This window comes from Aegilops tauschii, chromosome 1 (genome assembly GCF_002575655.3).
Source record: "Aegilops tauschii subsp. strangulata cultivar AL8/78 chromosome 1, Aet v6.0, whole genome shotgun sequence".
Taxonomy (NCBI): domain Eukaryota; kingdom Viridiplantae; phylum Streptophyta; class Magnoliopsida; order Poales; family Poaceae; genus Aegilops; species Aegilops tauschii.
The window spans coordinates 45040185-45052037 of NC_053035.3; the positions used below are offsets into that span (position 1 = coordinate 45040185).

At 45.9% G+C, this 11853-nt stretch overlaps 1 pseudogene; it reads right to left on the minus strand.

The window, feature by feature from the left end:
• Positions 1–3: 3 nt before the first annotated feature.
• Positions 4–6535, minus strand: LOC109784345 (uncharacterized; annotated as a pseudogene).
• Between the last annotated feature and the right edge of the window lie 5318 nt (positions 6536–11853).

The following is an 11853-nucleotide window of genomic DNA, read 5'->3' on the forward strand; positions in this document are numbered from 1 at the left end:
TACTTGTTCAAACAAGAATTCTTTTGTGGAACTGATTCCAACATGACAGTTTCCCATTCAAAGCAGCGAGAAAATTTAAAGTGTCGAAAGTATTTTTCTGGTCATTACATCTTGCAACGCAAAAGAAAAAACATTCTGTGGGATTTCCTTTTCTGATGGTGAGCTCTACTTGCACTGAGTTCTTCTCCATCGGAGTGTGGGACAGTTCTGAAAGAAGGAATACACCATCAGCACAAAAATTTAAAAATAAAATATAGTAATGAACCATATGGGTACAGAACCTTCCCCCGCAAACAAAAAAAAGGGTACAGAACCTTCCCCCGCAAACAAAAAAAAGGGTACAAAACCTTATGCTCTAACCAGGACATGAAAAATAGTGATTGGATTAAGATCAAGAAACATGCGTGAGTGCTGCTTGATCCATCAAATGAGAAGACAGCTGCATGTACGCTGACAAGTACTAACCTGCTACCAGTTATAGAGATTATCACTGAGGTAATCCGACTCAATGGATAGGTAGGACAAACAGATGGATCGCTAGCTATCTCATCACATACGACAATTCAAATTACTATTACGCCTCTGAAATTGTAGCAAACAAAACATTTGTACAATTAATTGCTATGTTGAAAACTTTAGCAACAACAGAAACCTATCTGGCTATCTACTATCCCGTTTCTCTGTATGCAAACATGGTAGAACTACTACTGTTTCAATGAAGCATACAGTTTAACACTACCCACACCAACATCAAATAACAAAACATAGAGAAATATTTCTTGGATAATCATGGACAAAGTTAAATGATGTGCAGAAGTAGACATCAAAATCTTCTATAAATTTGGCAAAATCCTAACTTGCGCAAGCTGCATACAAAGACTAATTGGGCTGAATGCTTACTGAACAAAGTTTTCGATGTAAACGAAGTTCTGGTAAGTGGTAACATACAAAATGAAGCCTTCTCCACTTAACAAAGGGACAACCACCTGCAGCTTCTTCAGGAGTTCCATATTTCCAGTTCTAGTGAATTCAATGGCGCCTTCTAATCCACCTCAATTCCTTAAGAACTAAATTCACATCTAAGTGGCATTGTTCATCCAAGATTGAGCAAGAGCATGGGAAGGGGACGACCACCTTCTACTATTTTCGGATTGCACGAGGTAAAAAGTTCAGATCTGAAGAGGAGACACTCGAGGTAGTCCTCATGTGTGTACTGAAGCGGAGAGACGTAAGCACACTGCAACGATGTGAGGCTGACAATGGTCTCTCGTCCCACTAAGAGTGTGATTTGATCAGTAATGAAACATTGAGCAGCAGAGGACAAACGAATGAGCAGAGCAGGTAAAGGTCACAACTTGATTCCTAAAACCCTTTACTCTGGCAGGGCAGTAGCAACAGAGGAGAACAGAGGACACCAGAACCGGAATGGAGAGGAATGCACAACACACCTCTACGAGAGCAGGATGGATTCGTCAACCAAATCATCCTATACTGGAGGAGGGCCTTATGGCAAGCGATCCCCTCTGGTACATCTGGCCGCTCTATCCACCCTGCCGAGGACACTGACAGTTTTTCGCACCGTCAAAGTTCAAGGAAAACTAATCCTCCACTGCTACCAATGACATTCTTCAGGGGCACTCCGAAGCTCAGATACTTCCAATTCAGTGGCAACAGAAGTTCTATCCTAAGCTGAACATGGCAAACAGTGTTCCTATTAACAAGAAGCATGGTCAAATTAAACCACGGCATTAACTCCGAAGAACGGCAATCAGAAATTATCCGACAGTGAAGATATTACAGACCTCAGTTTGGGGATCTGGAGAATGATCAAAGATCTGGTTAGGGCTCGCGATCTTGGACTTATTCCTGTGGGCCGGTGAGAGAAATATTCTATATTGGTGGACAAGCACGTCGGCCCTCACTGCTGCAAAACAGAAGGCGATGGCCTTCCTGACCATGCTTGTGACCTGGACTATTTGGAATGAGAGAAACACCCGTGTTTTCCAGAAGAAATCAACGACGGCTTATTACATCATGCAAATCATCAAGGAGGAGGCCGATATTTGGGTCGTCACGGATGCGAGACATTTGAGTATTTTGATGCCGCGAGAGTAAAAACCTTGTTGTCCTGAGACTGTTGCTGTAATACTCCTTCTCCTTCGAGCATTAACTCCGTAAGCTCTCTTCTCAATTAATGGATGAGGCAAATCTTTTGCCTCTGCTTAAAAAAAACTGCCAGATAACTTTCCTTGGTATTTAGATGATGTTATTCATAGCTCTCTCTACTGGTGGATGTTTCCATGTCCAGGGGTTCAATACAGTAGGCCATGATCACAAATGATGTCCGAACAAATCTGGAACTGTCAATGTACACAAGTTTAAACAATGGAAAAGCATTTGTTAATTACAACTACACCTCTAAAACTGTAGCAAATAAATCATTATATCAGTTAGCAACTAAATAAACCTGCTATCCTTTTTCTAATGCAACTATTCCTATGCAAACATTGTGGAACAACTACTGTTTTAGTGAATCTTGCAACATAACCATGGACATAATGAAATGATTGGTAATTGAATGAAGCGTTGGACTAGACATCAAATTCTGCCACAAAATGGCTAAATACAAACTTGTACAAGGTGCAACATCAACAGTAACTCTTGCTGAAGCTTGGGTAGCTATGCGACTGAACCAAGTTTTCTATGTAACCATAGTTGCAGCAACAAACATAATTTAGCCTTTTTTAACTTACCTAAGAAACAACCACCTACAGCTACTTCAAAGTGTTCATATTTCCACTTCATCAAATGCATTATCGTGTAGGGTTTGGTACCCTGATCCTAGGTTCAGTAGATAACCAAACCCTAATATCTATCGCCAAGTTTGAAGTGCCCTAAACTATATCTCCAACCCACAACATATGTACAAGAGCAAGACACTCTTGTCAAGTAAATGTTTTGGTAACTTCTTCCCTACCACCTACGGTGGCATTGGTGCCATGCGGACTTATGCGATATCTCGCAGCAATTCTTGCAAATACCTTTACCTACACCGTGAGGAAAATAGTTGAATCTTCGATGAAGTAAAGCAGAGAGATATCATAAAAGAAACTCTTTTTTCACCTGTATGCAACAAGCTTCACCAGTGCAACTGACAGCGGCATAGAGTATAGCAGACCCCAGCATAAGCTCGTATATCCACAAATTGAACTGCATCCGCAATCTTAAACATCCGTTCTTCAGAGACACATTTGCCCTGACATATAAAACAAATTTCTCAAATTAACAGTACGACCAGCATTGCACACATAGTAGATACTCCCTCCATCCCAAAATTCTTGTCTTAGATTTGTCTAAATACGGATGTATCAAGTCACGTTTTAGTATTAGGTACATCCGTATCTAGACAAATCTAAGACAAGAATTTTGGGACGGAGGGAGTAACTGACAATCACATTGCTCAAAATGCACCCATACAAAGGAAAGTGACTGTTTTAGAGAGGCTACAAAAACTCAAGTGGCTGGTACCAATGTACATACAAGAAAATATTGTATTAGTACTTACTGTGCTTCTTGGGGAAGATTATATGTGTATACCTTCCCTAATAGCCATCAGAAGAAATTATCCCCAAAAATTTCAACCAGCATGACTACTTGGTCTACCTTTCCGCACCCAACAAAGATTAAAAGATTCATATTTCACATTCTCGTCATTTTGACACACATCAAAATGAACTCAATGCTACAAGCTGGCCATTTGGATTTCTTATACTCGCATCAGGGCTTTATGCAAGAAAAAACTTAATTGTGCTTTCTTAGGAGTTAGTCTGATATGCAATGTGTCACTTAGTCAACCAAATCCATCAAAAAACTGATACTTTGCAGGGAGAAATTTCACATCCTCCTTATATTTCCCTTTCCTTGAAAAGAGAGACAACATCAGTGAAGTAGTTGAAGCTTCAAGTAACATGTTCTTCCCGTCAAGTTTCGACAAATAAAGTCCGGCCATGGTGATCTCACCTTTTTCCAGCAAAATTCTGATAATACTATTTATAAGACGAGAGCAGGGAGCTATACCATTCCTGTCCATTGCTGAGAACATATTGTTAGCATCTTCCACTGCTCCATCTTTTAGAATATTTATTATCATTACTCCATAAGTCGAAGCATTAGGAACCAACCCACTCGCTGATATAGCAGCAAACAAATCTTTAGCTTCCTCTTTTCTTTTAACCTTGTACATTGCATTGATCATGGTATTGATTATTGAAATATTGAACTTCACATTCATTGCAACTAATTTCTGGTACAAGTCGATCGCTTCTTCTGCACAATTGTTTCTAGAAAGACCTGCAAGTATAATATTGTATGTGGAAATGCTCACTGTTATTCCGCTTTCGATCATCTCATGGAACATTTTCCTTGCAGCAACAGTTCTCCCAGCACGAAACAACCCATCCAGTATGATGCCATATGTAGCACTGTCAGGTTTTATTCTCTTACGTGGCATTTGCCTGAACAGAGTCAAACCATCATCGATCCTTCCATTTCTAGAATAGCCATTAACAAGTGTATTATATGTAACAACATTAGGCTCAATGCCAGCTGACACCATGGCATCAAGTACTCCAAATGCTTTATCCATCTTGCCGACTAAGCAATATCCGTCAATCAGTGAGTTAAATGTAATGACATCAGGCTTCCCATCTATGCTTATAACCAATTCAAAGATATCTTGTGCATCCATAACCCGTCCTTCTTTGCACAAATAGTTTATAACTGAATTGAAGAACACAATGTTGGGACGAGGAATACCTTTGCTTATCATGTCAGAAACTAACTCCTTGGCTTTAACCAAATCTACATGCATACAAAACCCCTGAATTAGGGAGTGATAAACAGTTGTGCCCGGCTGAACACCCATATCAATCATCTCATTGAACTTGTCCATAGCATCGGCCAGCCTACCCAATCTGCAAAGTGCGGCTATTACAGTGGAATAGGTGACTACATTGGGACTCACTCCTTTTTCCTGCATTTCGGTAAATATGAGCATAGCTTCATCCATCATTCCACGTTTAGCATATGCATCAATTAATATGGTGAAAACATGGCAGTCTGCTACAAAACCATTGCTTTCCATTGAATTGAAGAGATCAATCATATCAGCAAAGCATCCCTCAGTGGCATACCCATGAAGCAAAATACGGTACGAGACGGCATCCGGTTTGTGGGCCCTTGGCAGTCATGGAATAAAATATTTCTGCCGCTTCTTTGCTTCTTCCATGCTTGCAAAGGGAAGTCATTAACGAGCTGCAAGTGACTGCATTTGGTACAAGACCATGGCTTGTCATTTTTCTAAACATTTTAGCAGCCTCTTTCAACTGCCCTGATGTGGAATATCCATGGATCATGCAATTATATGTCACATTATTCGGTTGAGCACCACTATCAACCATCTGTTGAAGGACTAGCTCTGCCTTGTCCATTGCTCTGGCCTTGCACAACGCATCAATAATAGAGCTATACGTGACCACATTGGGCACAACCCCTTGATGGATCATTTCATGGAATAGATTGCATGCCTTGCCTGTTTCGCCCTCCTTGAAGAAGCCATGGATGACTGTGCTATACGCCACCACATTGAGGGAGCAGGCACCTCCTCCTTCTGCCACCATCTGGAGCAGGTCGAGTGCCCGCTGACTCATGCTATTCTCGCATAAGCTCTTCAGAACAATGTTGTATGAGAAGGCATCAGGCACGCAGCCAAGCTCGGGCATCCTATGAAGCAGCAAGTTGATAGCCTCATTTGTACGTTTGGCATAGCAGAGGCACTTGAGGAAGGTGTTGGCGATGATCTCATTTGTCTTCAGGCCCGTCCTGAGGAAGCGTCCGAATAAGGCAAGCCCTAGGTCCGGGCGACGCGCGCGGCAGCAGCAGTCCATGAGGATGCCGTAGGTGTGGACTGTGAGATGCGCCACCCGCGAGCCGGCTTTTTCTGTGCACACGCGGTTGAAGAGAGCGAGGGCGAGGGCAGGGCCATCTCTGCTGCAGGCTGCGGAGGCGGGCGCACGGGCAAGGGTGGCAAGGAAGCCGTTCAGGGAGCGGCTGGGGACTGGGGTGCCCTGCCGCAGCAATTCGTCGAACAGGTGGTGTGCTTCTTCAGGGCTGAGCGTTCCAGCGCTGACGCGCGCCGTGGCCGCGGCAAAGGCGCCTTCGGGAGACCAGGAACGTGAGGGGGGCGAGATGGAGGTAGAGGAGGAGCTGCGGCGGAGGAGGTGGAACATCGGCGTGGTGGAGGAGCGGCGGAGGCGGAGGCGGGACATCGGCGACGTGGAGGAGTAGTGCGGACTGAGGCAGAGGGCCGGAGATTGGCTAGTTGGAGGAGAAGGCGGCGTGGCGGAGCCGCGGAGGCCGGAGATTGCCTAGGTGGAGGAGGAGCGGCGGCGGCGGATGCAGATGCGGGACATCGGCGTGCGCTAGCTCTGGCTCTGCAATGTGTTCGTACGCAGTGTTCCTTTGTGCTCTGCACTGGGAGAGATGCAGATGAGATGAGTGTGATTTTTTTTTAATAGAACGAGTGCGATACTTGTATGGTTTTGCTAATGGTTGGTCACCTTCTCAGTCGGTGTCAAGATCATCGATTTTGCCGTTGAGATATCAAATTTTGTCGATACTCCCGCGGTCCCACAATACGTTATCCTAAACCTAGTATAAAGTTGTATTAAGTTTAAGACAGTTATTTTGGGATGGAGGGAATACATGTGATTAACATGACAACCCTACAATAGGCTTGATTTTGGTGCAAGTCTCCACAAGTTCATCTATAAATAGGATACTCCTTGGGTTTGGTTCTTGTGAAATAGATACTACTCCCTCTGTCCCAAAATAATTAGACTCAATTTTATACTAACTTTGTACTCTCTTTGTCCGAAAATGCTTGTCGGAGAAATAGATGTGTCTAGATGTATTTTAGTTCTAGATACACCCCATCTAGATACATCTATTTTTCAGACAAGTATTTCCGGACAGAGGAAATATTAAACTTAGTACAAAGTTGAGTCACTTATTTTGAAACGGAGCGAATATTTGCATGGCGCTCCCTCACACCCAACCACATTGTGATTTCTTTTCGTGGCGTGACATTTTATCTCTGATGGACATTTATCGTGATATTACTTCTTATATTGTTGGGGCCGGTGAGATGGCTCTATTTTGGAAAGATGTGTGTTCTGGTCTAAGTCCACTACAAGATCAATTTGCGTGACTTTTCTCTTTCGTGGGTGAGGAGAAAATTTCCATGCAAGATTACCTTGTTGATGATAGCCCTGCCCACGCCCGAATATTCGATTCAACACCCAGGCTCAAATGCTCCCTAAATCAACACCATTAAAATGCATATGGATCTGTGCCAGCAGCTGTATTTCACCAACGTATATCACGAGTATTTAGGCTGGTCATAGTGGGAGTAATATAAGTAGTATCTGTTAGGTTGATCTTTCTCTCGTTCGAACCCAATGGGTCGAACGGGCCCCTGACTCGCGCCCTGATCGGGGGCGCCCAACCAAACCATGGTTGGTGGGCCCCTGTGACCCGCGCTATATAAATAGAGGTGGGGGCCGGGGCACGACTTACGAGGTTAATCGCTGCCACAATCCCCACCTACAATCCCTACCGATCTAGGGTTAGCCGGTGCTCACGGGAAGCACACCACCGCCGCCATCTCACTGCCATCACCGCCGCCACAACATCACCATGGCTGCTGGTTCGAGCTCGCAAGGCAAGGCAGAAGGTAGATTTACCGGATCGATCTAACCTATCCGATCCAAAGTGAATCTATCAATGGTATCAGCCAGATCGGGTTAGACCTTTTCGGTAGAAAGAAATCACAGTAAAAGTAAATCCCTCCCCAAAGAACCCTAAAAAGACAGGGCAAAGTAAACCAGAGAAGGCCTTGGGCCGCCGGCAAAGTGCGCCACCACTCCGGTCGCGCCTGTTCCTCTCGATCCCCACACGCATCGGCAAGCCGAGGTGCGGGGACGAAGAACCACCCCGCTAGGGGCAAAGTGCACCGCGGCTGATCCGTTCGACGGCGGCGCGCTCACCACAGAGGGGAACGTGCAGCCGGCGAAGGGAATGGCAACGGCGCCACCGTCGAGCTCCTCTCTATCTCTCTCACTGCTGGGTAGTGGTGGAAGAGAGAAAAAGAAAAGAACGTAAAGGAAGAGCCTCGCCGCGCCGGGAAGCCTCGCCGTCGGCGGCCAGAGGGAACCACGGGCGCACAGGGGAGCAGAGGAGGCCCCGCCGCGTCGCTCTCTCTCTCTCTCGCACGAAGAAGAGGGTGAAGAGGGAAGAAAGGACGAGAAGGAGAGGCTCGCGCGGCGCGGTGGCATCCGCCGTCGTCACCGGCGGCCGGGGCGAAGCCCGTCTCTCCGCCGTCAGTGGAGTGCGCGAGAGAGGCGCGGGGGCTGGGGAGGAATGAACTAGGGTTTCCCCGCTAGCGTTGTGAACCTCTGTTTCGTTCGAGCGAAACGGGTGCCCTGCCGTCGGATCTCCACGGACGGTGCAGATCGAAAACCTAGCTCGACGCTGGGCCTGTCGGGCCGAAAGAGGAGCTGGGCGCAGCCACGTGCTGGGCCGCGGCCAGCTGCCGCGGGCGCAGCCGCGCAGGCACTGGGCCGAGGCTGCAGCTGCGGGCGGCCCAGGCCGGGTCGAGGCGGCTCGGCTTGCGCGAGCGCGCGGGGTAGCAGGTCGTGGGCCGCTGCGGGCCTCCTGCGCCAGGCCGAGACCGGCTAGAACTGGCTATTATATATATATATATAGTCTTGGTGTTCAAATTAATCCAAAGATTTTTTGTTCCAGAAAAAGAAATTGTCATGAATTTTATAAAGAAAATTAATAAAGTTCATGATTTTATATTCAGTCATAGAAAAGTTTCTGTAAAAAGTAAAAAGTTCGTGAATTTTTATTCATGTTTTTCCGCTGCGTAAATAATTAATGCTCTTTTACAAAGAAAATAAAAGTTTACATAGTATTAAGTTTTTAAGAGCATGTTAAAGTGATTATTAAAATGAATATGATTATGTTATTTTTTATGACCAACGTTGTTAATAACATGATCATGTTTTATTATTGAAATTTAAAGGTGCATTTATTTCTAATTTTTTGCCCAACGGTAATATAGATTTAATTGCATATATAATTGTATGTTTAATTTGACCAACGTTAGATTAATGCATATGATTGTTATACTGATGTCACTTAAATTGTGATTTTAGGAGGCTTTCACTTGATGAGTTGCCTAAAAAATGTTCCGACACTCAGAGGTGACAATCACACTGAGTGGAGGAAGAAAGTTGAACTGGCATTTGTGTGTGCTGATCTGGACTGGGTTCTGGATGAACCACAGCCGGTCAGACCTACAGAGCCAGTAAGAGAGGCCACTGATGATGATGATGCTTGGGCTAAAAGAAGGGGGACCATGCTCCTTTGGAGATGTCCTACATCGTAGAAAACCAAAAGTGGTCAATGCAAACAAAAAGTGCATGGCATTTATAAAGAATACAATTGAGAGCACCATTGTGGGCTCCATTGCAGAGTGCACTTCCGCAGGGGAGTTGCTTACAAAGATAAAGAACCAGTTCACTGGCTCTTCAAAGATATATGCCACCCAGGTGTTAGAGCAACTGGTGACAGAACGCTACACAGGTGGTAGTTGAAAGGATCGATATAGTTGACTAGAGGGGGGGGGTGAATAGGCAACTAACACTTTTTAGCTTTTCTTTACCAATTTAAACTTTGCATCAAAGTAGGTTGTCTAGATATGCAACTAGGTGAGCAACCTATATGATGCAACAACAATAAGCATACACGCAAGCAAGAGATAAGGCACAAATAAGCTTGCACAAGTAAAGGCATGAGATAACCAAGAGTGGAGCCGGTGAAGACGAGGATGTGTTACCGAAGTTCCTTCCCTTTGAGAGGAAGTACGTCTCCGTTGGAGCGGTGTGGAGGCACAATGCTCCCCAAGAAGCCACTAGGGCCACCGTATTCTCCTCACGCCCTCACACAATGCGAGATACCGTGATTCCACTATTGGTGCCCTTGGAGGCGGCGACTGAACCTTTACAAACAAGGTTGGGGCAATCTCCACAACTTAATTGGAGGCTCCCAACGATACCACGAAGCTTCACCACAATGGACTATGGCTCCACGGTGACCTCAACCGTCTAGGGTACTCAAACACCCAAGAGTAACAAGATCCACAAGGGATTAGTGGGGGGATTCAAATATCTCTTGGTGGAAGTGTAGATCGGGGCCTCCTCAACCAATCCCTAGAGAATCAACAAGTTTGATTGGCTAGGGAAGGAGATCGAGCGAAAATGGAGCTTGAAGCAACAATGGAGCTTGGAGGTGGAAGAGGTAGTCAACTAGAGGAGGAAGACACCCCTTATATAGTGGAAGAACAAATCCAACCGTTATCCACCAACTCAGCCTACGCAGCGCGGTACTACCACACTTGAGGCGCGGTACTACCGCAGGGGCACGCGGTACTACCGTGGAGCCCCGCGGTACTACCGCCCACGCAGCAGAGACCAGAACAGCCACACATGCCCTAAGGCAGAGGGCGGTAGTACTCTTGGCGCGGTACTACCGCTCTCCCTTGCGGTACTACCGCAAGGCAGGGGCTGTCCAGGGATGGGAAGGCACGGATATAAAAAATTACATCCGTGGCTACTTCTGCAGAGTTGGAGTCGATGAAAAAACCCGACGCGGTAGTACCGTAAGCCAGCCGCGGTACTACCGCGCGAGGCGCGGATGTAAAAAGTTACATCCGCCCCTTACTGCCGCGTACTTGCGGAACTAAGCAGGGACCACGGTACTACCGCTTACTAGAAGCGGTACTACCGTGGGTCCTTGCGGTACTACCGCACCAGCGGGTGGTACTACCGCAAGGTCCTGCGGTACTACCGCTCTGACGAGCAGTACTACCGCACCCCCTAGTTCGGCAAACAAGAGCTATATTTGCATAGACAAGGAAAACATAGGATGCTCCAAAGGCAAGAGGAAAGGAGGTGCAAGGGACGATGTGTACGTGATGAATCTACCCAACCTTTCCAACGCGGACCCCCTCTTAATAGTACGGCTTCCCTATGACTCAATAGCACCGAAAAGAACCGAAGAGAAACGTCGTCTTCTATAGCCTTCGAGGGAAACCCAATCATCTTGTGCCTAGTCAATATATCTGAAATATTCGATGCACATGATTAGTCCGCAAAAGCATTGTCATCAATCACCAAAACCAACTAAGGGATAAAAATGCCCTTACAATCTCCCCCTTTTTGGTGGATTGATGACAACACGGGATTTGCACGAGGGTATAACGCAAAGAGCAAGGGCAAACCCCAAGTCTCTAAAATATAGACGGGCTCCCCCTAGATGTGTGCTATCTCGATGAGTGCTTTGGACTGCACAGCACACATACTAGGATCAACACTCCCCCTATATTTTATAGACATGGCAAATCTTGCAATAAGGCTAAAGCTAAGCAAGACAGACAGGAGCAAAATGTAATAAGCACAAGATAGAATAAGCTCACTACAGTACGATAGAGTGCATATGTCTTACACCGTATGATAGAAGGTCTCACGAGCACAAACCAAAGCAAACGAAATAAACGAAGTTCAACTGACCCAAACACGACACAACTCGCAAATCCTACACTCTCTCCCCCTTTGGCATCGAGACGCCAAAAAGGCAGAGAGGACACCTACAGCAATAGTGGTGGCTCAAGCGGAGTAGTCACTTGCACACTCCTCGTCAGACTCTGCAGCTGGGACGGACTCCTCCTCA